Consider the following 27,729-nt stretch of genomic DNA (forward strand, 5'->3'; position numbering starts at 1 on the left):
CAGCCTATGGGGTTCGTAGCCCATGCTAGCGTTCATAGCAGTCAGTGGTTCTTCACTACGCTGGCCTTGGAGTGAGACTCACACGTGTTACTTTGAGTTCTTTGCTGTCAGTCAACCTGTAGAAGCCTGGGGCACCATGGGTAGGGCAGCACCTTCCCCGAGGATAGGGATCCAGGGAGACCTAGAGTTACACTGGTTTTACTGCCAGCACGAGATTTTCTCCCCCTTCCCCTGCTGCCAGCTGGCTGGCACACCACACTACACAGAAGAAGGAAGCCGTGCGCTTCTTTTTCCAGACAGCTGGTGACCCAGACATCACAAATGCTGTCTAAACAATGTTGACTAAGTTTTGCCACAGCTGACGTGCATACAATGTAGCCTGGCAGGTCTTCAGTCCGGCTGGATCACTGACCAGGGGATAATGGGATTGTTGTCTTTGTTACCCCTTGTTTGATAGGACCCGAATGGGGTGAAGTGGCAGTTTTATGGATTTCATAGACCTAGTAGGCCTCTTTACCGTCTCGCAACAACAATATAAAGTGCTTTGTATTGCTGGCTCCTGCGCTTCGGCGGATGGTGCCGATAACATCGCCTTCAAATCTGCAGAGCAAATGTGTAGGAGTCCAGGTTAAGCAATATGCCTAGAATTACCTGGAGAATCATCAGAATCAGGATTTGACTCCAGAAGCCCTGACTATAGAGCCTGCACTGAAATAGCACAGAAAAGAAAAGGCTTCATTCATATGTCCCATTAAGTAAACCCAGCATTAATCCCACTTGGTTTAGACTGTGCTCAGTAGTGGGTCAGTCTGAAGGCAGGTTACATTGCTTTATGCTAGTTGAGCATGAGGCAGCCAGCAAGCCAATAGGCAGATTCCTCAATGATTTCTGCTTCTGCTCTTGCTTGAGCATGGGGCCCTACTTCCCTCAATGATAGACTGAAACCTATAAACCAGAATAAACATTTGCCTTCCCAAGATGTTTTGGCCATTTCTACTTATCGCAACAGAAAGGGAACGAGAACAATACAAGTATCTAGTGTATATGCTGGACTGCTATTAGCCAAGAGCAATTCAATTCTAATCTTTACCATATGAGATAGATCCCATTATTCCTGCTTTATAGATGATAAAACTAGAGAGCCCAAGAGATTCATCTCAGTTCTCAGTAAACAGTGTCTGAGTCTGGGCTCTAAGGCACTATGTTATATGTCTTCCAGACAGCAAGGAAAGTTGCTCTTCATATATGCTTTGTAGTTCTCAATCTCTGTTTTTGAACACAAGTATTCTCAGTTAGTAAGGAGAAATGAAAGTCATAGGCTTTCATGTTTACACACGTGAAGAGAGATTCCAGTGAAGAGTGAATGCAGCCTAGAAGCAATGATATGTTACATTTTGGTCTTTGATCCAAATTTAGTTCAGGGAGTGGTGTGGGAGTGATTTCTTTCCAATCTGTTGCTTTCATTGATTAATTAATAAAGAAACTGCCTAGGCCCATTTGATAGGCCAACCCTTAGGCAGGTGGAGTAAACAAAACAGAATGCTGGGAGAAAGAAGCCGAGTCAGGAGTCGCCATGATTCTCCCACTCCAGACAGACGCAGGTTAAGAGCTTCCCTGGTAAACCAGCTCGTGGTGCTACACAGAATATTAGAAATGGGTTAGATCAATATGTAAGAGCTAGCCAATAAGAGGCTGGAATTAATGGGCCAGGCAGTATTTAAAAGAATACAGTTTCCCTGTAATTATTTTGGGGCATAAGCTAGTCATGCAGGCGGCCGAGTGCCGGGGACGCAGCCCCGCTGCTCCTTACAACAAGGGAGCCCCCCTAGGTCCCAGGAATCCAGCAAAGGATCCACCCATTCCCCTTGAAGCTGTGTCAAGAGCAAGTCTCAGTTCACCTTGTTCCAAGAGTAAGGACTTGAAGAGTCACCAGAGATTGGCAGGCTGTAGCAAGGAGGCTGCTCGTTTGTTCCTGGCTGCTTAGTCCCAAAATAACAATATGGAAACGATATTAATTAAAACACTGCTTGGCCCATTAGCTCTAACTTCTCATTGGCTAACTCTTATATCTTAGTTTAATCCATTTCTATTCATCTGTATATCACCACGTGGCAGTGGCTTACCAGCAAAAATTCAGCATGTCTTACTCTGGTGGCGGCTCCATGGTGGTTCTGATTCTGCCTCCTTCTTCCCAGCATTCAGTTCCATCTTCCCCACCTACCCAAGCTCTGCCCTATCAACAGGCCAAGGGAGTTTCTTTATTCATCAGTGGCAATCACAGCACACAGAGGGGACTCCCACACCAGCAGGCCCTTTGGTAGCTACCAGGCATCTCATGAAATACTCTCTTTTCGTCCTGTCATTGAGAACAGACTATCTGCCCAAACTGTTGAAAAGATGACAACTTGAAATGATTTTACAATACAGTACCTTTCTTTCCTGTCATTATGTCTATAATCAAGGTTTCATAAGGATTTTTTTTTTCATTGTGAGATACTGTATGTTTTTCAAATAGCTCAGAACTCAATCAGCTAACAGGCTTATGTTTTCCTGAATGGACGTAGTCTACCACCACTCACTTTGAGTTTCACTTAGAAGTAATAATAGGTAGGTCTAAGAAAGAGCATCCCTTGTGCCACCTCTACCAGGTGTATCATAGCCATTTCTACGGCTCCATTATCGTGGTCTTTGGAACACTTCAGAAAGTCATAAAGCAGAAATTAAGATGAAATGAGACCCTTCAAAATGAGCAGCAGTTTTATGTTTGCTACATTGATATGCACTGTCTGGTCTGGTAATTGAGTCCACTCTCCATCGGCTTGTGCCCTTCACACAGGAGATTTGTAACAGGAACGATCAAGTGACATGATGGATGGGTCTTAGCCACCCTCAAAGCTATTACCAACAAGTTGTGTCAAAATGCTAAAAACATTGATTGGATTTTGATTTATAGATGCTGTGTTTCAGCGTTAGTTCAGCACAGGCGGGGGCTCTGTAAGTATTCATGACAATCCTTTGCTTTGAAGATGTCATAAGTTTCCTTTTTAATCTAGAACCTCAATTATCAAATCCAGTCCCACTAAATATTCCAAATATCTCCCGCACTTGTGATAAGTGAATGATTTGACTCAAATAACAAAGAATGGGACAGAGACATGGAGAATGGCACGGGTCAGCTGCAGAGGTGTCCACAAGGCTGCATGGTCATCAGACCTAGAGAAGACACTGGACAAACTGTACCACGCAAACCTCATCTCCTCTCCATGGTGTTCATTCACATATCCTCCACGCTTTGAGACAAGATTTAAAATGCAGCTCAGAAAAATGATGATTCATTAGGTCTCTTGAGAAACTGTGAAGGTGGAACCAGTTTACTTAAATATATTTTAAAATCAAAGTTTACTTAGTGTGGTGATTTGAATGACAATGTCCTCTGTAGGAGCAGATATCTGAACATATGGTCCTTAGAAGGTGGTGTTATTTGGGAAGGTTATGGGACATTGAGGAGGTGCAGCCTTGCTGGTGGAAGTGTGTCACTGGGGGAGGGCTTTGAGGTTGGCATCCTCCCCACCCCAGTTCTCTCCCTGTATTTCTATGTTCAGCTGAAGACGCCATCTCTTAGCTTCCTGTGGTGCTGACACCCCAGTCACTTGCTATTCTGCCTCCCTGCTAAGATGTCAACTGTCAGCGAATGCAAAAACTGCAATACATACTTTTAAAACACACATTTTTGTGCAGCTATTTTGACATTTTAAAGACAGATTAAGAAACTTCACATGTCTCTCTTGAGACCAGTCTCCATGGTGGTTGAGCCACAAGCTGTGGAATCAGATTTGAGCTCTGACTCAGCCAAGAGCTGACTGAAACTTACTTAGCTGCTGTCTCATTTCCTCAATGGCCCAGTTTCTTTACCTGTTATTTATAGCACCGTTATGAGAATTAAGAGTGTTTGGGTGTGGACAGCACTCAGGAAAGTGTCTGGCACATATGGTCATCACTCTTGCTATGCAATACAACATTTAAAGACCACTAAAGAAGGATGGCTGGGACTTTTAAAATGCTTCTCCTTCTAAATCCACTGATAGTGCCACAGATCTGAGACTCAGCAATTACTTAACATGAGAAGAGTATCCAATTTACGGTCCTTCATTCTTACATAGGGAATTTGTTTGTAATATTATCTACAGCACAACAGTTTTCATTGGAACAGAGCTGTGTGTGTGTATGTGTGTGTGTGAGAGAGAGATGTTGTGACTCTTAGGGGAGCAGACCCCTCATCATGATGTAGTTTTGTGGCACAACCATGTGTCACATGAAGTCCCCACCCCATAGAAACTTCACTTTTGACCTCCCCTTGGGAGGTGCCATTTGTTCTCCTGCTATTTATTATAAGTGCTTTCCCAAGATGACTTGGGGCCAAGTCCAGTCCAGTCTCTTTTATTTTAAACACTTCCTATTCATCATCACGTGCCCTCGATTTCATAACCACAGCTTCCGTCTGACCTGAAATCTTAGTCAAGGGCAGCCTGTCTCAGGACAGAGAAGCTGGACAGAGTCAGGAGCTCACCATGTCTTTTTGCAGCCTTTATATCCCCGCAAATTATTGGTAATTACTTTTCTTTCTGAGTCATTCCATAAAGAAATAAAGCTTGTTCTCTGACGATCACACGATTTGCATTAGTAAATGTGCCATGAATCTAGGTAGAAGGAATGCATCATTTGTTAGTAGATGGGTGAGGTGTCTGGGAACGAGGCTCAGCTGGTAGAGTGCTTAGCGAAGCCCTGGTTAAAATCTCCAGTGCTACGTAAAAGGCATGGTGATTGGGGCCTGTAACCCCATCATTCAATAGGTGGAGGCAGGGGGACCAGAAGTTCAAGTTATTCTTGGACTACACATAATAGCCAGCCTAGAATACCTGAGGCCTTGTCTCCATGAAGAATAGAAGAAGTAGAAAGAATAGGAAGGCTAGGTTATCCAGTTAATCTCACTAGCTCAGTGATGACTTCCTGCAATTCAGACTCATAGTAAGCACATTCCTCAAAAGACTTTATGACTAACTTCTGGAATATTATGGCATGTAATTGGATCTTTTATTTGTTATTGTTTGTTTGTTTTCACATAGAGTTTTATGCAGCTCAGGCAAACTTCAAACTTCTTACGTAGTTCAGGCTAGCATTGAAGTCATGATCTGCCCATTTGTCCTGAAGTGATAGGTTACAGGCATGCACCATCTGAATGTTCCTCCATTTAAATGAACAAAAATATGATTGTGAAATTAATGAAGCGCCAGGTGGGTAGACCTGATTTCTGACGTTTGGCCATTGCAATGGCGGATGTAGTTTGGATGGGTTTGCATCTGCTCACTACTTCCCTGCCGAAGGCTGCTAGCTACCATCCTGATGGGGAGTTTGTGACACGCGAGAGAGTCTGGGCTTTCACACAGAGATGATATTGCCATTTAGTGAGCAAGGGCTATCGAAACAAATACAACACAAAGCAAAGAACAATCAATATTTGTTCTTCACAAATGGTCTTGTAGGTAGGGGCCTGTTTTCAGGCCTGGGTTTCTGCCAGATGGACTCAGTTCTTTTCCCTTTGAGCAGGTGCATCACGTTCTGTGTGTTCCGAGCACACTGAGTCCCTCTGTGTTTTTCCTCTCTATGGACCGATAACGCATTCCTGCAATCAGTGTATCTACACTTCATTATTTGTTGTGGCCTTGTGCCGGGGGTAGGGGTGGGGGGACCAGAGGGGGGGCGTTAACATTACAGGTAAATCTGACCTAAAGAATTCAGATAAGACGTCTTGGTGATATTTTAAAACTACGCTTTCACGCACACCTTTCTTTTCCTTCATCCCGCTCTCTCCATCTTTCTCTGCTTTATTCACCATCAAACACAGTTGAGTGCCTCCTTCTGAGTATGCTATGGTGTTAGCACTGGTGGTGGAGGTCCTCGGTGGTGGTAAGACATCTCTGATAATCACAGCCCTGGGGGTGGAGGTCCTTGGCAGTGGTAATCACAGCACTGGGGTAGAAGTCCTCGGTAGCAATAAGATACCTCTTCTCTGGAAACCACACTGGCCCTATTTATTTTCCACTCATTTTCCTTACTTTCTTTAGGAATCACTACCAGTCCTTATCATCCCCCCTCCACCACCAGTTAGGAAAATTCACAAAATTCACAAGTCCACCAAGTCGTGGAAATCCAACTGTTAAAATATTATGATTCACAATGAACTTTTCATGTCCTCTGCTGTGCAAAGTCTGTGTACATATTGTAGCATTGATATGTGACTTAGGCCAATTTTACAGATGTAAAACTGAAGTCCAGAAAGACTAAATCACCATCCGACAGCTCATTCAAGGTTCTTAACGGAGGTCTAGGTTCCCCTCTTTTCTGTGTTCATTGCTCATAGTAAATATTTCTGATAATAAAGATCACCCCCTGCTGACGTCATATACTCTGATTGTTCCACATCGATATTTTAGCGTCCATACACACAACTCTCATTTTAACTACTTTGACTAATTTTATTGGTGTTTGTTTTTGAAAATGGTTGCTCCTCCCAAGTTTCAGTTAAAGTTAAGTTTTCAAATGTTTAAAAACATTTGTGTTTCTTAACTAATACAAGCCCACAGGCAGAAATTCCAGATCCAACTAGGTGACCTTCTGTTTTCAGTGGCTGCAGCTTTGGAGGTTCTGTGGATTTGCCTTAATCTGTTGCTAGGAACATTGCACATCGCTCTAAACAGGCTGCCAGACTGAGGAACTGAGCGTGAATGACATAAGTCGTTCTGTTGTCCAGGTCACGGTGTGGTGTGAGATGCAGGATAAAGACACTAGCCAGAAGAACAGGAAGTGAGAGATAAGAAATGACAGGCTCAGATGAAAGAAACCTTTCCCAGCTGAAGACCTCCTGTTCACCAGCTTGGTCTCCCCTTGATCACTGGGGATTCAGTGCAGTCCAGCCTGACAACAATGGAGCATCCAAGCACAAATCATAACTCCTCATTCCATTGCCCCACCAACAAGAATTCCAGATCAGAATCCTGCAAACATCTCTCTGTGAGACGTCAGGCAAAACCCACACTTGGGAAGCAACAGTATGAGCAAGGAAACACTCTGGATTTTTACCAAACATGTGTGTGGTTCTAGTATAAAACATACTGTAAGGATTCTGTCATTGTTTGTTCCCGAAGCCTGTCAGCATTGAAGGCCGTGTTGGACCCCTCTTTCCTGCTACAGTAGAATGCCTCTCACAATCCTGCTCAAGGCAGCTCAGAGACATTGGTACAGCACCTACCATGTGCAAGTAGGCACACACTCCTTCCTGCTCTACAATACTCCCGGCTTCATATTTTATGTCTTTGACTCCTTTAGATTTATTTTGTGTATCAGACACTTATTTTTCTTTTCCAAGTGAGTCCTTGGTTGATACTCTTATTGACTCCCCATTTTTTAGATTCATAAGAAAACTTAGAAACAACAGAATATGATACTTTATAACTACAAAATAATATCTCTGGACACGCTGGCATGCTCTGAAGATCCCTGTCAGAGGCACCATTTTGCAGGATGCCAAGAGCTGAAAGAGATGGACTCCCCATACTTTTTCAATACTTCATCATTATACAAATGCACAAAGCATAATGATCTCTAAAATATTTCATCAAAAGAGGATAATAAAAGCATATTTTCATTGATTTAAAAAATACTAAATTAAAATTTTTGGACATCCTCTTAAAGCCCAATATACCATTGGGTACTTGGCAATGCTTTCTTTGTGAAGAATACCTATGCTCCGTGAAAATATTATGAAGTTGTAATTGCACTGTTTTGATGACCCTTTGCTAGTAAAAGTCTGTGTGTGTAGTGGTGGGTCTCGGGGAGTAAACACACACTTTACATGTGCTGAGGAGGTTCTATGTCACAGATCTATGCCCCAGACTCTATGACTTCTGGAACTGCAAATTGAGGAGAATGTTTGAGTTATTACATACAATTTGCTTTTCATTGATAATTAGTATTTTCTTAAAAATTGTGTGTAGGACAAGATGTGTCCTTTTTTAAACCTATGCTAGTACAGTAATTCAAATATTTAAACAGGAATTATATTGATAATAATACATAGATATACACCTTAAATTTCCAAACCCTCAATTTCTAAACCTTCACTACAAAGTGCCCTACAGTCTAGCTTCTCGAAGACCATCCCACTACCATAGTGGGAAATTTCAGCCACGACCTCCCATGGCAAACTGCAGTCACAGCACAGCCCTTCAGAGTTTGTATGGAATTACCTCCCAAAACACTATGAAAGCAAAATGAATTTCATATCTAGACCTGAGATCTATACCCAAAAAATGTCATACATATACAAATATGCCAAACTTCAGAAAAAAGCAAAAACACAAACTGCAGCTGTGATCCCAGGCATTAGGATAAAGAACAATCAGTTCCTTGGGTACCTCCTGTCATGACCAAGGATAATCAGAACTACAATCTAGGTATATCTTTTGGTAACTGCCATTTCCTTTTTCTTAGAAGCCATTGAACATAATATTAAAGACAAGAAGCTAAGGATGCGGGCCAGTTGCTAAAATGTTTTCTAGTGTGCAAGAAGCCCTGGGTTTTAACTTCAAAACTGCATAAAGAAAATATGGTGTTATATGTCTGTGATCCTATCACTCCGGAGGTGGAAGCTGGAAGAATCCAAGTTCAAAACTGCCCTCTGTTCCAAAGCAAGTCTGAGGTTATCCTGACCATTATGAAGCTCTGCCTCCAAAAGAATAAATAATAAAAAAGAAAGGTCTTTTAATCAGACATGCAAGAAATGTCTGTAGCCCCACCTGCTTCTACTTAGTTTCAAAACACTTATAGCCCCAAATTCTACTAAGGAGTTCTGTGACTATCAGGCCTCTGCACTCCTCACCCATGACTGTGACGCGGATCCTATTGTTCCAACTCACATGGAAATCGTGCAGGTGGTAGAGTCAGGTTCCCAGGGTCTTACACAGATTCTGAAAGCAGGAAGCCATGAGCAGAGAGGCCAAGGTACTAAACAATCTGTATGTATGTGAAAACAGGTGACATTCCAGCTGGGCCTCCAAACATTCCTGCTAAACTGGCTAAGGCAGCATGCACAATTTTAATATTCTATATTATTTGTTGATTGTTTTAAAATAAGTTTAAATGCACTGAATTTTAGTTAAATATATGGACTGTGTTCATTTTCAGAGTCTACCTACATGTAAACTAATTTTAAACAAACAGTTTAAAGTATTGTGTTTATTGTTTTTATTTTTCGTGTCAGAATTAGTACAGACAAGTGCATTCTTCAAGTTGACAGCATATTTTACTAAACTTTTTCTGGGCCACATTTCTGCTGACTCTGGATTCCCTTAGGCATGGTGTTGCTCTTTCATTAGAAATTAACGTCTGAGGCTGTGGGGTCCTGCACTGCTCCTCCACACGTGATTTAATTTAGTACAGTGTCTCTTTCCCCACTTAAACTCAATAGCATCCCGCATTGTTTTCTAATCCTACTTAAACAAACCCTGAATACTATACATTCCCCCTTTCTGAGATGTGATTCATGAATGAAAAATATCCTATCTACTTATTTAGTCACTAAGAAACCATATATATATGTGTGTGTGTGTGTGTGTGTGTGTGTGTGTGTGTGTATAATTTTACAGGTTTGGTGTGGTAGCTAGCATGCTGCAGTGGCTAAGGATTAAGGGCCATCTGTTTACCCAAGAATATGGGTTAATTCCTGTTGTTAAAACTCAGGGGGAGTGTGTATTATGTTCCCATATACTTTCACAAGCTACTACAGTATCTGCGTTACTTAGTAGGCACAAAACCTAAGGCTGTACAATTTAAATGTGCTTATAAAAACAGTGTATATGCTGTTAAGATAGAAGCATATCAGAAGGAAAATGTTATTGAATTTTTTTTGGTTCTGAGATATTTTCACACACATACGCACGCATGCACGCACACACACGCACATATGCACACCCACACACATGGCCAAGTAGAAACTTTATTTTGAGAAGCAAATGCACAGAAGCCCCGCACTGCTTCTGTTTTTAGATCATCAGAGAGACTCTAGAAAGTTTCGGTGCTTAGCATGTGGGCAAACAAAGAATACATCACACCATGAACTTTAAAAATAGTAATTCAGACCTCTATCTAAAGCATGCCTTCCAGTTAGCACTGGGAATCTGTATAAGGACAGCGCGACACTTGGCAGCAGCCATTAAGGAAAGAACTGAGGAGACCACGAAACGATCACGCTGCAGGGACAGAGAGCAGCTCTACGTTCAGTTTGTTGCCATGATTCAGACACTTAAGGCGGGGGAGCTGTTTGGACTTTGAAGACGAACCAGGGCACAAACAGAGCCCCCACAGTCAACAACCTAGGTTTGTCAGTGATACACATCCCCCCAAATTATCAAGCATAATCAACAGCAATACCCGGCAATTTGTCTCCAAATTAAGGAAAAGCCCCGCTCTCACCTTGCACAAACACACACTTCAGTGGTCAGTGGCAGATGCAGGCTGGAAGACTGAGCAGCTGCTCTGTCTTGAGCGGCTTAGCGCACACTCCAGCCGGCTCAGGTCCCACTATGTTTGCTCATTGCAGTTTCTCCCATGACTCCATCACCCAGGAATGGAAACCATGGCTTGGTCTCAGCTCCAGTGGACTCTCCGGCTATTGAGCCCAGGTGAAAAATGCTGAGTTCTGCAAGGTTACGAGAAGGTGAACCCAAGCAAGGGGGAGGGCACGGGGGAAGGGGAGGGGCTGTGAAGCAAGGACCCTAAACTCCAGACACCTTGCCTTTGGAGAGAGGCTAAGTCCCATAAATCAGAACTGGGACAATAGGAGGTCAGAGAACAGTGAAGCTGAGATTCTTAAATGGCATAGAGCCAATCAGCCAACCCAGAGGCATGCTTCAAGCAATTCTCTCTCTCTCTCTCTCTCTCTCTCTCTCTCTCTCTCTCTCTCTCTCTCTCTCTTCCTCCCTCCTTCTCCCTCTCTCTCCCCTCCTCCCTCCCTCCCTGTCTCTCTCTCTTCCCTTCCTCCCTCTCCTCCTCCCTTCCTCTCGCCCCCCCTCGCCTTCACACACACACACACACACACACACACACACACGCACACGCACACGCACACACACACATGCACACACACACACATGCACACACACACACACACACACACACACACATAGCACATACCAATGGCAGGCACCAGTGCAGTTACACTCATTAAATAGAAGCCACCTTTTTACGATTTCAAGCCATTAAGGTTTTGCTGATATCTTTAAGGTAACAATGTTTAAGAGGAATCTGATACAATTAAAACATTTGCCCGTATCAAATAGTACTTTTAAGAGAAAAATATTTTTGGTTCATACTATCTCATATCGAATCTTTATTTGAGGTGCATGCTGGAATTATGCAGCAATCACCCACGCTGAAGAAGCAGTAATGATGTGGGCTTTTATAAAGCTGACAGATGAATTTAAAATTTCTCGTAAAAATTCTTGCCATTCCTCTTCAAGAGCGGTCTTGACTTACACACATATTTCAATACTGGGAGGCTTCCAGAAGGCCTTTCTATCTATAACATGTACATGTTCGCTCCAGACTGATACAATTATTGTTGTAGATGATTCTCAATTGCTGGTTTCAAATTTTTAGTTCTCCTATTTTTATTTTCTCTGAAGTGAGTGAAGGAGGAAAATTTTAGGCTTTTGAATGTTTTGTGAAACAATTTTTTCTTCTTAGTGACATGGTTTTCCCCACAGGCAAATAATTATTTACCAAACTATAGGATGATTGCATGGACGAGAGGCTAGCTCTGCCCTTTAGCCACTTCCCCCCTCCTCCAAATTCTGCTCCTCACCTGCTGTGTATTTATCCTCCTAGGCATCAGTCCTTGCTGCCAGCATGTGCTTTGTCTACTTTTTAGGATGGGGTTGGGGGTGGGGATGGAACAATGTGTGGGTAAAAATGCTTTGTACATTGTGGAATCCTGGGGAAAGGGCAGTTAGTTGCCTCCTTCCTCCCTCCGATTGCCCTGCTGAGTGTTGTGGCCTGTGAATTGATGTCTCTTTTTTTTTTTAGGACTCCTTGGCTTATAGAAAGTGATTGCTTCAAGTGGCTCTAAATAGAGTTAAGGATTTTATTGAACCACTGTCCTCTTTGTGGCAGGTCCTGATGGCAGTCGCCGTATGGCCCACGGCTGGAGTGAGTGAATTGTGAGCAACATGGGCTCCATCTAGGCTTAGGGGGAAGAGTGAAGCAGAGAAGTCGAAACTCTGCTGGATTGCCCACGTGCATAACTGGCCTCACTGTCAACCCAGTGCGCTGGTGGACTCTCGCTGGTGGACTCTCGCTGGTGTGGGCTGGAGAAGACGATTAGTGGAGGGGAAAGGTTGGAGATGGAATGCTAAGTTCACCGCTGAGTTAATTCCGTAGCACGTGCATCTGGGCAGTAACGCTGGTGTTCCTGCAGTTACTTCTGCATTATTTAGAAGTCAGGTTGTGGGAGACACAGAGGAGGGAGGCAGGTGAAGAGCAGAAAAGGCGCAGACAATGTGGCTTCATCTGTGTTATATGAAAAACACAGGCCTGGGAGGCTTAAGGAAGGAATGCTACCTCCATTAATTCTCATAATAACCCTATGAGGCAGCTTCTATTATCCCCTTCAGCAGTGAGAATAATTAGCCTGCACACTGTTAACTAGTGATTAGTGGAATTTAAATTACAGCCAAGTCCTTTATGACCCAGAGTCCCCATAGTCTGGGCAAATGAGTTAACTTGTAACTTTCTCAGAAAGAGAAGGAAGTTTTGTTTTCATACTGTGAGAAGGCAGAGATGAAACTTAACAAGAAAATTTCTTCACTTGTAAGTACAAGGCAAGTCTATGGAACACACAGATTTGAAGGAAAATATATTTTGATTTTTTTCAGCAATGAACTAGATGTAAGATGCATAAAAAGAATTTGCTTTTAAGGTTTGCTAAATTTTTAGTTATGTATATGTGTGCATGCCTATATGAGTGTGGTTCCTGTGGAGGCCAGAAGAGGGTGCCAGATCTCTTTCAGCAGAATGTGCCCATAGGGTGTGGGTACTCACAGAGGCTGTAAGAGGATGCAGCTGCAGTTATATGTGGTTTTGAGGTATCCAACATGAGGGCTGGGCAACAAATTCAGATTCTCTGCAAGAACAATACCTTCTTTGAACCACTGAGCCATCTCTATTCCCATCAGTTTTGATATTATGTGCCAGTATTCTTTTTGTTGTTTAAGCAGGATCCTGTCTGTCTTCATATTAAAGAAACAAGTTTAGGCATTTTACTATAATAAAATGCTCCTCTCCTTTCAAAATACAACAAATGCATTATTTGTTTGAATGTGTTTAAATTATGAGACCTTGAAGATTGCCTTAGAATAAAAGAAGGCAATCTCATCCTGATTTATGTGTAAGATGACTATTTATTATTTATCCAATTGTAGTGCTGAGTAGAACTAGAAGAACCAAATTTTCAGGATCGTGGGTTGAGGATGTAAATGAAATGCCAAGTTTATTCATTGAAAGGCTGCTGCAGCAGGGCTCTGAACTACAGTTCTCTTTGGGGTGTTCATACTGCTAGCTCAGTGCCAGGCCCAGCTAAGGGGTATCTCTGTTGTCTCCTACCAGGAAGTGCAGTTTCTACCAGCTTCCCATGCCCCACAGGTTGTTTCTACCCTTCATCCTGTTCCACACAGGTTGCAACTTCACTGAGTGTGCCTGGTGATACAATGTTTCTCTGAATGTGCTTGCTGATACAATGTTTTCTCTGAGGTTGTCTGATGATACAATGTTTTCTCTGAGTGTACCTAGTGATGCAATGTTTCTTTGAATGTGCTTGCTGATACAATGTTTTCTCTGAGTTTGCTTGTTGATACAATGTTTTCTCTGAGTGTGCCTGCTGATACAATGTCTCTGACTTTGAAATCCCCATCTGCAAAGCATTCTGCCCAACAGCTTTCATGAATCCAGGCTTCGCTGTCTTTCCTAACCTAACCAAGAAGGCTGAACATTTGAAGATCTTGTAACAGCAGCAGTATGCTGTTTCAGGTGCTGCCACTACAGGCAGGAGCCATCCTTATCTTTCTTGGCCATTGGCTAAGGCAGCAATAATACAATGATGCAAATAAATGACAAGGAAATCAATTGTAGAGAAAAAGACCAACACAAGGATTTTCATTTAAGCTTTTCTTTTAAAGTTAAGTTCTGAATTAAGGAACAACACATTGCCAGGTGCTCAGTGCATGTCTGTAATGCTAGCCTTGGGAGAAAGAGACAGGAAGATCAGGCATTTAAGGGCTTTCTTGGCTACATTGTGAGTTTGAAGACAGCCTGGCTAAAGAAGGAAGCTGTCTCAAAACACAAAACCATCCAACCAAGCAACCACAGCAACAACAAAACTAGTGGCATCTTAAGTATCCAGTTACTGGCATCAGTGAAGAACCCTCCCCTTCCTGGGGTTTCTGGCATTGCTGTTGAACTTAAAATATTTACTTTAGCGCTTAGTCTGGAGATAGCAGATTTCCCTGAAAAGCTGAGTTTTTCTAAGCTAATGTGCTGTGAAGCCTATCATGACATACACAACATACGTCAAATAGAAATTTTTTATCATGTCTAAAAACATGTTTTCCCAAATAAAGGAGGAGAAAACAGTTACAGTCATAATTATTAAAAAGTAGCATCTATTCAAATGATTATTTAAATAAAATCCATTGACACAAATTAATTGTTTCTTGGTTCAGAAAGTTAAAAATGAACATAGAGTACAGGACAGTGTGTTTAAGCCATTGTACTGCCCAATTCAATACTTGGAACATATTTATAATATTTATAAAGGAATATCTGTATAGTGTAATCCTCCCCATCACTTCTACCACACACAGAGAATATGCCACCACAGGTCATTCTCTGAAGGAACCAGGAGCCTGCCTGCACCAGAAGATTAGAGACCAGATGATTTTCCAATTACATGCTGTGTTCAGGGCTCGTTAAGGAAGCTGATGTGCAAGGGGACTATAACTGTTCTTCAGCAAGCGGAACCTTGAGGGTAAATCTTCTAAAATATGGAACTCAAGGCATCTAGTTCTCAACATGCAGCCAGTTGCCAAAATGCAGTCAGGATTGCAGCTACAGAACTATGTTAAGATTTTCAAAAACACATCTTTTACATTGCAAATTATAATGTATGTATAGTGTGCTCTATTGTATGTATTGCATAGTACATGATTTAATAATGAATCACTATAATTATAATTAATAATTAACAGTACAGAAAAAAATCTGAAATGCTTTACAATGTTAGTAGCATTTAACTCTTTGTAATGAAACAATAGAAATTTTATTTTCCATTTGACGTTTGTTTTTGTAAATGTCCTACACTGACTTCTACATAATAATTACACACAGAGAGAGGAGGACGAGAGAAGAAAGAGAACCGCAACTGTAGGGAATGATGTGGGGATAATTTTTAAAATGTATTTTTTGACAAAGTGACTTTGTCATGCTTTTAATCTCTGCAAGTGGAAAAGGTTAGTCCTAAAACATAGCTACCAAGAATTGTAACACCTGTATCAAATTATTCGTGAGCATTATTAACAAAATTCTCAACACTACAAAGAAAAATACAGATCAGCTTGGGGTTCAGTGATTTTGATTTTTCTGGTTTTTTTTTTTTTTGTTTTTTTTTTGGCAGGGTTTGTCTATGTAACCCTAACTCTCTTGGAACTTGCTCTGTAGACCAGGTTGACTTGGAGCTCAACAGAGATCTGCCTGCCTCTGCCTCCCAAGTCCTGGGATTAAAGGTGTGCACCATCATCAGCCAGGTGAATTTTAGTCTAGACCAAACAATGCAGGAAAATGCAAGCCTGAGTATATGTGTGCACATTCCATCAGGGAGAGAATGGACATGGCACAACCGTCAAGAGCATGACGTGCATTCATGAAAACACAGACACAGTTTTGAGGCCACCGCCTATGACCAGAAGGGGTATAGTGAGTTATCAATGCAAATATGATCCAAAACAAATCTACTATCACCTAAGAGGCCCTGCTGGTCTAGCACATTCAAGTGACCTCAATAATGGCAACATGAATGTTCTTGTGGAGATCAGGCTTTTGGGGGACAGGGCACGTGTGGAGAGCAGAGAGAAGGGGAGAGGGCATGTGTGATGCTACTTTGGATTTATTTGTGCTTTTTTTAAGTACTTTCCCAGGTCTTTGATGTGACCAGGAAGTAGGTGGCAGAGGAATTGGGGTTAGGTACCTTAACCAACAACAGCCTGTTAACGAAAAAGCAAGTGTGGATCTGGTATGTCTATGTTTCTTGGACAGAAAAGTCTTTAAATTAAAAATCTTGGCACCAAGTCAGAATATTTAGACTAAACCTAATGTTAATTCACCTATTCACTGATTTTTTTAGTCTGTTGAAACAATATTTGAAAGACTGGACAAATAACCAGAACAAAACTCACACAAATTAAGCATTTTACTTTTCAAGAGTTAATTTATAGCAATGGGTTGCCCTGTTAAATACAAATACATTTTTCTAACATGCTTACATGAAGAAAGAGCTTCCTTAGTAACACACACCATTTCAAAAGAAAGGGATGTGCCCTGTGGACACGCAATACAAATGTAACTGGGTTTGACCATACCCTGTTACCATTGAGAAGAAACTCAAAGAGGAAACACTTCATATTTTCAATATAACAACCTGACAATATAACAATACTATTAATAAAAGCAGAAAACACTTATGCTCATGTTATACCCTCCCTAGGGCCTGTAGGTAAGCAAAGGTATGCACCGACACTATTATTATTCTATAATTCAGACATTACATTTAGTTATTAAAAATAAGTAACAAGTGAGTACAGTTATGTCACATTTATTTGGAACGAGGTAATGTTCTGCTAAGCTTCATTGTTGTTCATTAAAAAATAAAACATTCCAATTAAACATTTTTATAAAAATAATACTCAAAAATTAGTTTTTGGATGGTACTATATAGAGTGGAAGATAGTGCTATGATTTAGCTTAATGCATACAATGAGACAATCGTATCGTGCCTCCTGTATGAAAGGTAAGAGCTTTCTCTGTGAATATATTTGTATATGAGTATCTTGACTTTGAAAAAAAACTATTACTGAATTTCCTAAATGTTATCTGTATGATCTATTGAATTTCCTGCAAAGACATGCATACACATGTATATTACATATGTGTATTCCAACCCTTTTGTATGGACACATGTGTAGAGTTTCAGAGATAAAATTGTAACAATGCAGTTGTAGTTTCTGCTCCTTCCCCTGAAATATTTTATAAGCATTTTCATACCCATAATCTTAAAATGAGATATTGTAAGATATACTTAAAGTTTAAAAAAGGTTAAAAATAAGCATTTGTTATTTCAAAGCATTTACAGCATTTTGGGCATTAATGGGATACAGTTCTACATTTCATTATTGGGGGCCAATGTGATATAGTTTCTATATTTCACTATTGATGGTGTGACTCGATTTCTTCCAGGCTTCTGATAAAGCTTAATACTGTTACACAGCTGAGAACAGTTCCATTTTCTGTTAGGTGTTATGCTCAAAGTGTTCTTTTAGAACAAATTTCTATAGATAAAGGAGCACGGTGTGAAAGTATATTCTTAAGACTTGTGGAATAAATAGCCTACATTAATGATAAAGCATTTGTTTGTGGCAAACAGACTGGCTACTTACCACTAATTGTCATTAAATTCCATGGATGCCTTAACCAATATGCCAACTTTCTGTGTGCAACCGCTCTAAATTTGTTCACAAACAAAAATTGAATTTATTTTTAATACTAGAACAAGGATAGATATTTATACAAATAAAACATGTAAATAAAATTTGATACTCATTACCACCTGTGGAGAAGCCTTTGCCATCAGTTTCCTAAGGCCCATGTACAGATCCTACGAAGGTTTCAAAGTACCTGACCAATAAAATCTCCCATAATCATAGTTCATAACAGGACTGTTTGCATGCACAAACCATCCATTTGCTATAAAGCCATGTTTGAGCTTCTTCATGGTTCACTTTCGGAGTTTTGGTGTTTGCAGCTGGACCCCTTGGCCACATACATGGAAGGCCTGGTCTCTCCTACTGGGCTACAGCCCCATTTTTTAATAGGCATTTCAAAATTGCTATTTTGGTGCTTACATAATTTATACTAGAAAACATAAAGCAACAATGAAAATGAATTTAGGTCATTGTCCCACCTATACTTCCTGCCTGGCTACTGATCTCCATTTTGTGTTAAAATAATAGTCAACAAGACCTCATTTTAGCTCTGTGATTACATAGTAAAATACAAAGTGAAAAAATAGTAAATAGTGGTCTGTTTTAAGAAATAAAATCTACATATGCAGAAAAACCTATCAATACAGCAAAAGTTTACATTAATAATAATGTTCTTATCCACCACTGTTTCCTCTACCAATTCAAGTTATGGTAAGGGGAATCGGGAAAATCGGGAAATCCACCAGTCAGAACCAACAGCAAAGGTAGAAAAGGGGTGGGAATAGAAATGAGTGGGACTCTCTCATATCTCAGCTGAGCAGCCAGGGCCTGTCACACCGTCTCCACTTCTATCTCATCAACTGCTGGTTAGGAGCTTTGCAGATGTAGGAAGGACAGGTACTCTGAGAACCTAAGAAACTGGCATCAATGAGAGACTGCACCAAAGTGGTTGAGGCTTGCATTGTACTGGTAGCTTGGGAGAATGGTGTGTATTCTGTCAATTATATTTTAAATAAACGCTGATTGGTCAGTAGCCAGGCAGGAAGTATAGGTGGGACAACCAGACAGGAAGTAGAGGTGGGTCAATGAATTCTTGGAAGAAGGACGTCTTGTCTTCAGTGTGACCCTGCCACAGAAGAAGCAAGATGTGACTGCCCTGCTGAAAAATGTACCGAGCCATGTGGCTAACATATACTAGAATAATGGGCTAATATAAGTTATAAGAGTTAATAAGAAGCCTGAGCTAATGGGCCAATCAGTTTATAACCTAATGTAGACCTCTGTGTGATTCCTTTGGGACTTAATGATTGTAGGAACTGGGTAGGACAGAAACTCCAGATAACATAATGGCTTTACCAAAACCTGACATTGATGGCCAGGCCACGCTAGGCATGTGCTATGATATAGGACCATCAACTCATATCTGTATTTATGTGTAAATTCAAGAATAGAAACATGAGAGGCTGCTAAATCTATAAGCATATATATATGTGTGTATATATACATACATATATACATATACATACATATATATACATACACACACACACACACACACACACACACACACACACATATATATATATATATATATATATATATATATATATATATATATAGAGAGAGAGAGAGAGAGAGAGAGAGAGAGAGAAAGCCATTAGGGCTGCACTTTCCAAAATAGCAAAACAATCATGCTCAAAAACTCATCTGATAACCACTTTTTTCCACAGGCCCATGAGAGTGTCCATCAGGAAGGGGTGAGGAGTAGTGGTATGGGAGCTCAGCCACATGGCATTCAAGCAGCCCACAGTGAGTCTAGGGTCAGTGTCCAACACTGAAAGGAAAAGCATGAAAGAAAGGAGACAATTCTCCTCAAGGACGAGGGTTAGAATGCAGCTGTGACCCACTGTGTCACGGAGAAAACTAGGAAGAAGAAAGCAATGGAGCCAGGGGTAACTGAACTGGACAGCTCTAACCCCAGTGAGGAGACAGTAGCAGGTTTGATTTGGTTTTCTGAGACAAGGTCTTGTATAGCCTGGGCTACAGAGGGAGTTCCAGGGTATGAGCTACTTAGGAAGTACTAGGATAGCCTGGGGCACAGCAAGGCCTATCAGAGAAACAGCAAACATAAATGTAAGGAAAAAAAATGTCTTAATGAAAATCAGTATTATTCTGGCACAGTATCAGTGACATTTTAATAACTAAAAATAAAGAGGGATAGAGACTCCAAAAGCTGGGAGGACGGGACACCAGATACAGAACCTTCTAACTTAGAGCATCATTAAACCAGCTAAAATTCCAATTCAAACATACCACAAACTGACTCCAGGACCCTGGATAAAAGGGAAAATTTTAGGTTAAATAATCTCTAGAAGCCACTGCATTGGCAGACTCATCCTCACTCTGCTGCTAATTCTTGCTTTAAAATGTTATCATTAGTACAGTTATCAATCCTGCAAATAAATTATGTTGGAAAACTGCCATGCCATTTTATCTGGCATTTATCAAATTAATAATTCCACAAATGTCCATATGCCTTATCAGGTCCTTTCCTAGCCACAGTCCAGTGTTATTTCCTGCTTAAGGGTTCTGCTGGACACAGAACACTGGAGATTACACATGCAGAAATATTAAATTAAACCCCACCCACCCCATACACAAAAAGTAAGTGAAGCCAAAAGTAAGGCTGAAACTGGGAAACGGTATAGTAAACCATGTGGACGTTAACTTGACCTTGTCCTGGAAAATGATTCCCAAAGTACAGACAGTAAAGTAAAATAAAAAAAAAATGGGGCTAAAGCAAACAAAAACAATTAACAGTACAGAGACCACCTAGAGAATGGGAGAAAATACTTACAAAACATAACTAATTATGGGTTAATATCCAGATATGTCAGAGAGTTCACTGACCAGCAGTAAAAGCCAGGGATATGCAGAGACATTTCTCAGAAGGCACACGATGGCCAACAGCTATGTGGAGCAGCGTCCAGCATTGCCAATTGTCAGCAAAGGACAGATCAAACCACAAGTGGGCCATCACCTCAGATCTCCTGGTATGGCTTTTGTCAGAAAGACAGATTATAGTAAGTGCTGGCAAAGGCGTGGGGAAAGGATGCCCTTGTACACTGTTGATTGGAGTGTAGATTGGTACAGCCATGTCGGGACACAGCATGGGGTTTCATCAAAGAACTCAAAATAGAACTATGATATGATCCAGCAATCCTACTTCTGGGAATATGTCCAATGGAAATCAAAGCGGTGTCTGCTCTCACATGTGTGCTCTGGCATGATTCACAAGAACTAAGAGACTTTGTCTGAGTGTTCCCTGACAGAGGAGTGAGAAAACACTACACCACACACACACACACACACACACACACACACACACACACACACAAATATACACACAACACACTCACACGCGTGTGCACACACAATGACACACACATGCACACAAAGACACAGAGACACACATGCATACTGACACACAGACACAGATACATGCACACACACTAACACACACAGAGACACATGCACACACAGAGACACACACATAGAGACACACATGCACATATGCACACAAAGACACAGACACACATGCACACAGAGACACATGCACACAGAGGCACACACACACTGACACACATGCACATACACACATGCACACAAAGACACAGAGACATGCGCGCACAGAGGCACACAATGCACTCACTTCATAGGTTAATATATCTGTAAATCAAATATCACTCAGTCTTACTACAATCTTTGTCATCTGTTGCTATATGGAGGGATTTGAAAGATGTTTTGCTGGGTGAAGTGGAGCAGGCACGGGAAGACAGATATTGTGTGTTGTTACTTATACTGGCATCTCAAAATGTCATTGTGATAGAAGTAGAGAACAAAATTGGCTTCCAGCATTTGAGGAAGGGAGAATGGGCTGATGTTTCTGAGAGGGCAGGGACTTGTTAGCGGAATGCATAGGCGCTATCTAGGCTGTTGGCGGAATGCATAGGCGCTATCTAGGCTGTTGGCGGAATGCATAGGCGCTATCTAGGCTGTTGGCGGAATGCATAGGCGCTATCTAGGCTGTTGTCAGAATGCATAGGCGCTATCTAGGCTGTTGTCAGAATGCATAGGCGCTATCTAGGCTGTTGTCAGAATGCATAGGCGCTATCTAGGCTGTTGGCGGAATGCATAGGCGCTATCTAGGCTGTTGTCAGAATGTATAGGTGCTATCTAGGCTGTTGTCAGAATGTATAGGTCTATCTAGGCTGTTGTCAGAATGCATAGGCGCTATCTAGGCTGTTGGCGGAATGCATAGGCGCTATCTAGGCTGTTGTCAGAATGCATAGGCGCTATCTAGGCTGTTAGCGGAATGCATAGGCGCTGTCTAGGCTGTTGTCAGAATGCATAGGCGCTATCTAGGCTGTTGTCAGAATGCATAGGCGCTATCTAGACTGTTGGTGGAATGCATAGGCGCTGTCTAGGCTGTTGGTGGAATGCATAGGTGCTATCTAGGCTGTTGGCGGAATGCATAGGCACTATCTAGGCTGTTGGTGGAATGCATAGGCGCTATCTAGGCTGTTGGTGGAATGCATAGGTGCTATCAAGGCTGTTGGCGGAATGCATAGGCGCTATCTAGGCTGTTGTCAGAATGCATAGGCGCTATCTAGGCTGTTGTCAGAATGCATAGGCGCTATCTAGGCTGTTGGTGGAATGCATAGGCGCTATCTACGCTGTTGGTGGAATGCATAGGAGCTATCTAGCTGATGCACACCACACTTAAAACCCTCTTGATTGGTTGAAACCGCAAAGGATCTTATGTCCAAGTTTAATAAATGTATTAACTAGCTTAGCAGTGGTCATCATTTTTAGAATGTTTCCACATATTTTAACTCTCAGCTATATACTATAAGCATATATAATTCTTACTCCGCAGCCATTACCAGGATACTGAAAGGGAGAGAGACAAACGAAGGGCCAGGTTGTCCCTCTATACTTATCCACAATAAAAAGGATTCCCAGGCCCAAGAGTGACAACGGAAGGGTTACTTAGTTTCACTCTGAGTAATTATACCATAATTCAAAGACATGGAAAAGACCACAGGGCTTTATAATTGAGACACTAACTCCTCAGGCAAGTTGTTCCTGGCCAACAGCCACATGGTACTTAATGTCCAAGTCAGACCAAAGAAATGAAGCTTTTCGGTTTGATTTGCAGTATTTTGAATCAAACGTTTTGTTCAAATATTTCTACTCAGATACTCAGGTCTTTCTCTTATTGTTACTGATTCAACTAATCAAAAAAGGAAAGTGGATAGAAATTTGAATGTACCCCTTCATTATGGCACCACGGAACATCCCCTCCCCCTGTCAAATCGGGCACCTGAGGTACACCCAGACTCTTGCTACTCTGTCAAGGTCTTAAGCATTAGTCTCTTACATCATGCTCTGCCTTCAGTCTCCATGAAGGTGTTCCTACATCAGGAAATGCGAAAATGCCTTTCAGAAAGCTAAGAAGGAAGCCCTTAATCTGGGGCCTAAGCGGCATGGCACCTGCAGAAGAGCATCCTGGGACATCAGCTGCACGGACTCAGAAGAGCCTGGGGTGTAAGTGAGAGGTCACCTGGACAGTGTGGTGACTGTGGGAGATGAATTATTTGCTTATTGTTCTGCTTAGTTCCCCTTGGCTATTGCTTTCAGAATCTATCCTTGAGTAGGGAATTCCATCGCCTGTACCTGGAGACAGGTGGAGTTGTGAAAGTGAGAGACTGTGAGGCCAGCGTGGATCCAGAAGTGTGCACTTGTCTTCCGTCTGTTCGCAGAAGGCAAGAAGCTCTCAGAGTCTTTCATTTAAACCCCCTGTGTATCTGATACAAAATCCCTTGCAAGCAATGTTGGGAGTGGTGGTGATGTTCATGCTGATCACCCAGCGATGGAGAACACACTTGGGATAATGAGTAGAGAAACTGTCCTCGATATTGTCTATTTTATATCTACCTTCTCTCCTGTGCCTATGGATCTTGAGGCTGGCATTAACCCTTTTGATCAAAATCGTAAACAGAGTTTGAATGACAAATTTTATCTAAGGTTATGACTCACCTAACCTGGAGAAGAGTGGAGGGCACTTTGTAGCTCATTCGAGGTGTCATCTAAGTGTGACTTCTAGAAGGCACGGTCTGTAGCGCATATACAACAAAGCTGGTTTTCAGTGTGACTTCCAGAAGGCACAGTCTTTAGCTCAAACAAACCTCCTTGTCTGCTTCCCAACTATCTCACCTACCATCATCTCTTAAAAGAAAATTTTGCTTTGTTATTTTCCTTAGCTGCTATTCCTTTTGAGGCCATTTTGTCTTTCTTCTTTGAAACATATAATTACTGTCATGTGGGTATTTAGATTGCAGAACAGGAATAAAAGCTATCTCTCAAATCTTAGAACAGGACAGAGAGTAGAACCAGTAAATCAGAGCAGCTTTATTTAATTCTAAAGCCAGAGCTCACAACCCCTGGATGGTATCTCTTGACCTTCCTTCTCTCTGGTGGCGCTGAGGAATGCAGTATTATCAACAGGACAGAAGGCAGAAGGAGCAGCTGTCCTTCTTCACAGTGGGAATACTGTGCTCAGAGCAGCCTGCCCCAGAAGACTACTAAACAGCACGTGGCATCATGACTTCTCAACTTCAGAAATTCAGGAAAACGCCTCTGTCTGTACAACTCTGAAAGAGCATTAGAGAGAAGCAGATGTGATTGCCTGGAGGAATCAAGCTGAAGCAAAGGGTTGGAAAGGTAAAGTGGCCAGCACTTAGAGACCTCGAGAGGAAGATAGTTTGTAAGGCAGTGTTGGTGCTGGTGAGAAGTTAACATCTGCAAGGCCCGAGAAGGCCAGTTTATAGCCCAAGGGCTTAACTCCCTCATCTTGCTTGCTTTATTCTTAAGTGTACTGTGCAATTCTTTTTCAAAAGGATAACAATGAAAACTAAGTCTATTTTTGGAAGTGTGAGAAAAATAGAAAATGAATGCTAGAACATCTGGTCTCTCTCATTACAAGAAGCAACAAACAATGATATCAAACTGTCAGAACAAGTAAATAAAACACTAATTAGGATCCTCGGTAAGGAAAAACTTTCACCCCCAAGGGAGACAGGTCAACATTGTGCTGCAAAGGCTCCTGGGAGGCGGAAGCTTGGGAAGAGGACAGAGATAAGGGAGGTGCTGTGGGGATAGAGAGCCATGTTGCTGAACTTTGGGGGGAGGGGCATGATTCCTATGACCAGGAATCACAGAACCTCTGGCAGGTGCCTCATCTTGTGCCTCAAGAAGATTGTATAACCAGGAACAGAAAGGCAGTGAGCTTTTCCTCTGGGGCAGCCCTGAGCACAGAGCACATAGAGCAAAAGATGTAAATTATGGAAGGAGCCACACAGACCCACCCAGGCTGAGATAGCTGGGTGGTGGGTGGTCAAGGGAGCTGTAAGACTCAATTCCAGGGGACTGAGCTCTGTGACTGATCCCGAAGCCCCCAGTCACCTAGGCACAGAGGCAGCAGGTGTTCTCATTTGGATGACACACAGGGTTAGCGTGGGGCATCTCAACAGGGGACTTGAGAATTCACCTACGAAATTTAACACAATTCCAGTTCTAATGGTAGAAAACGAGGCTCAGCTAAGATGAAAGAATAAGCGGCAGAGTCTCAGCTTTGTTTATGCCGCATCCTGGTGACCTAAATTTCAGGGTTTGACTTAAGATAATCGGAAAAGCAATAGAGCGGTTCAGTAATAGGTCAATAGCAGAGTGACAATTGCTGTTACAAGCTCACAGTTTTTCACATGCCAACAGCTCCCTGCTTTGAAGACAGCACCTCAGCACTAGGAGAACACATCATCGACCTTGGATTCTGCTGATTTGGTTGAAAGGTCATGTAATTCTCTAAGAATAACATAAAGTGGGTCTTCTATTAAGTTAAAAATGCTCCTATGTGTTTTGTTTTCTATTACGTCAAAGATGTTAAGCTTTATAAAGATTGATGAGGACTTGGGAAAAACCATATGGACCCAAAACTGCTTATTTTGTAATAGTCACAAACTTTCTCTTAATTAGTCCCTGAATTATGTTAGCATTTTCATTTTGCAAATAGAAATGTAAAACTACAGACAATCCCAGTGAATTAATAAGAGCAACAACAGTTCAGTAAGAAATCTGGTTAAAAGGTTTACTTATTAAATTCTCATTTTTTTTCTTGTTTTAGGAGATCACAGGGCATTTAATAGCAAAGTTATCTTCTTGAATTCCCAGTGAAACCTCTGATTTAAAAAAAAAACAAATTAAATCTTTTAGGGACAACTGGTATACCTGTGAGAATGGTGTATACCTCAATTGGATTGTTCCCTACATCTTTTGCCTTATTGCTCCCGAAATCCTTCCATCGCATAGACATCAACAGTATAATCTTAGCCCATGTAATTGATGATGCTCAAACATTGCTGCTGAAAATCATATTTTACCAAAGACCCTGCTTTGCATCTGAATTGCAGTGAGTTGCAGTGAACTTTAACTTCCTTGATGGAAAGCATTTTCTTGTTACTAAGAATGCGATAGAGCACTGTGGATGGAGCATGGCTTGAGATCTAACTCAAGTCTCCCATATTTTCATCCGACATGGATCAGCAGTAGACAGGGGCTAGCACTTGAATTAATTTACCATTCCTTCAGATCAAGAGCAAAAATACTCAATGGAAGGAGACCTTGAGACTGAATCAGCTTAGGACAAGTGTAGCTTCTAAATAAGAAGTTACTGAGGAACTCAAAAAATTCTGGGCAGGGAACATTCCATCGGGGCAGGCTGGTGGAAGGGGGAAAGAATGCAGTGCTGCCTGTACGAGAGACTCGTGTGTCCAAGGAAGGACCTTTGGGGACTGAGAGATGGCTCAGTGGGCAAAAGCCTTGTAATGCAAGCCTGGAAACCCAAGTTCAGTTCTCCAAACTCATTTTAAAAAAATGGATGTGGTGACACATTTATAATCCAAAATTCTTTACAGAAAGATGGGAGGCAGAGAAAAGAAGATAAGAGACTTTCCAGACAGCTCTAGGGCCAGCTAGTGTGGAGTATATTGAGCAGCAGAAACTAGATATTGCCTCAAAGAAGGTGAAAGGGGAGAAATGACTCACCAGAGTTGACCTTTGACCCTAATATGCTCACCTTGGTATGAGAGTGTGAACATGCATCCACATACACAACCTTCCTTTGTGTTTTAAATAAAGATTCCCCTACTAAAGAGAAGAGGAGGAAGGGGAGCAAGAAGAGGGGAGATGTTGGGGATGGGGAGGGTCAGAAAAAGGGCCTCAATTTAGGATAGAGTAAAGCCTTTCAACCTTATCTAGGATTCTGTGATTATGTGCACAGGTAGACTTTTCTAGGGAGACTACTACATTTCTAAATAGTTTTATTAATTGTGGAATGTTCGTACACCCGTTGGTTATGGCCAACCACTTCGTGAAACTCTAAATAAGTTGGTGAAGAGCATGGTAATTTAACGGGTGCTAATAGGACATTAACAAAAGGCCAAGTGGAAACGTCTGAAGTTCAAGGAATTTCCATGCTAATGCAGTGACACACCTGGGCAGAGCACTGCAAACCAGAAGTCACCTGCTGCTCATAAAGCCACCTCGACAGCAGGGGAATCATTCCTGATTAAGACAAGCTGTAATATAACCCCCACTCAACACAGCTGAGGGGGCGATTTCACATCTTCCTGTTCCAGATGTTGCCATTTCATCAGCGTTCCGCTCCTCAGTGGGCTCAGTTAATTAAAGTCCTTACTGACTGTTAATGGCAAACTGACGTAGCAAGCATGGCTCCAGAACAGATGCTGGG

The 27,729-nt window shown here is 41.7% G+C and overlaps 1 protein-coding gene across 6 annotated transcripts in view; it reads right to left on the reverse strand.

Annotated features, from left to right (window-relative positions):
- Positions 1-27,729, reverse strand: part of Arhgap24 (Rho GTPase activating protein 24) — a 391,351-nt gene that overhangs the window by 109,821 nt on the left and 253,801 nt on the right. The window contains exon 1 of one of the 6 annotated variants that reach the window (XM_075942981.1): positions 10,528-10,729. The exons of the other annotated variants lie outside the window; for them this stretch is intronic. The gene's annotated coding sequence lies outside the window, so the exon portion shown is untranslated. Of the gene's footprint in view, positions 1-10,527; positions 10,730-27,729 lie in introns of those variants that run through there. 6 annotated transcript variants of the gene reach the window in all.

Source organism: Microtus pennsylvanicus, chromosome 12 (assembly GCF_037038515.1).
Source record: "Microtus pennsylvanicus isolate mMicPen1 chromosome 12, mMicPen1.hap1, whole genome shotgun sequence".
Taxonomy (NCBI): Eukaryota; Metazoa; Chordata; class Mammalia; order Rodentia; family Cricetidae; genus Microtus; species Microtus pennsylvanicus.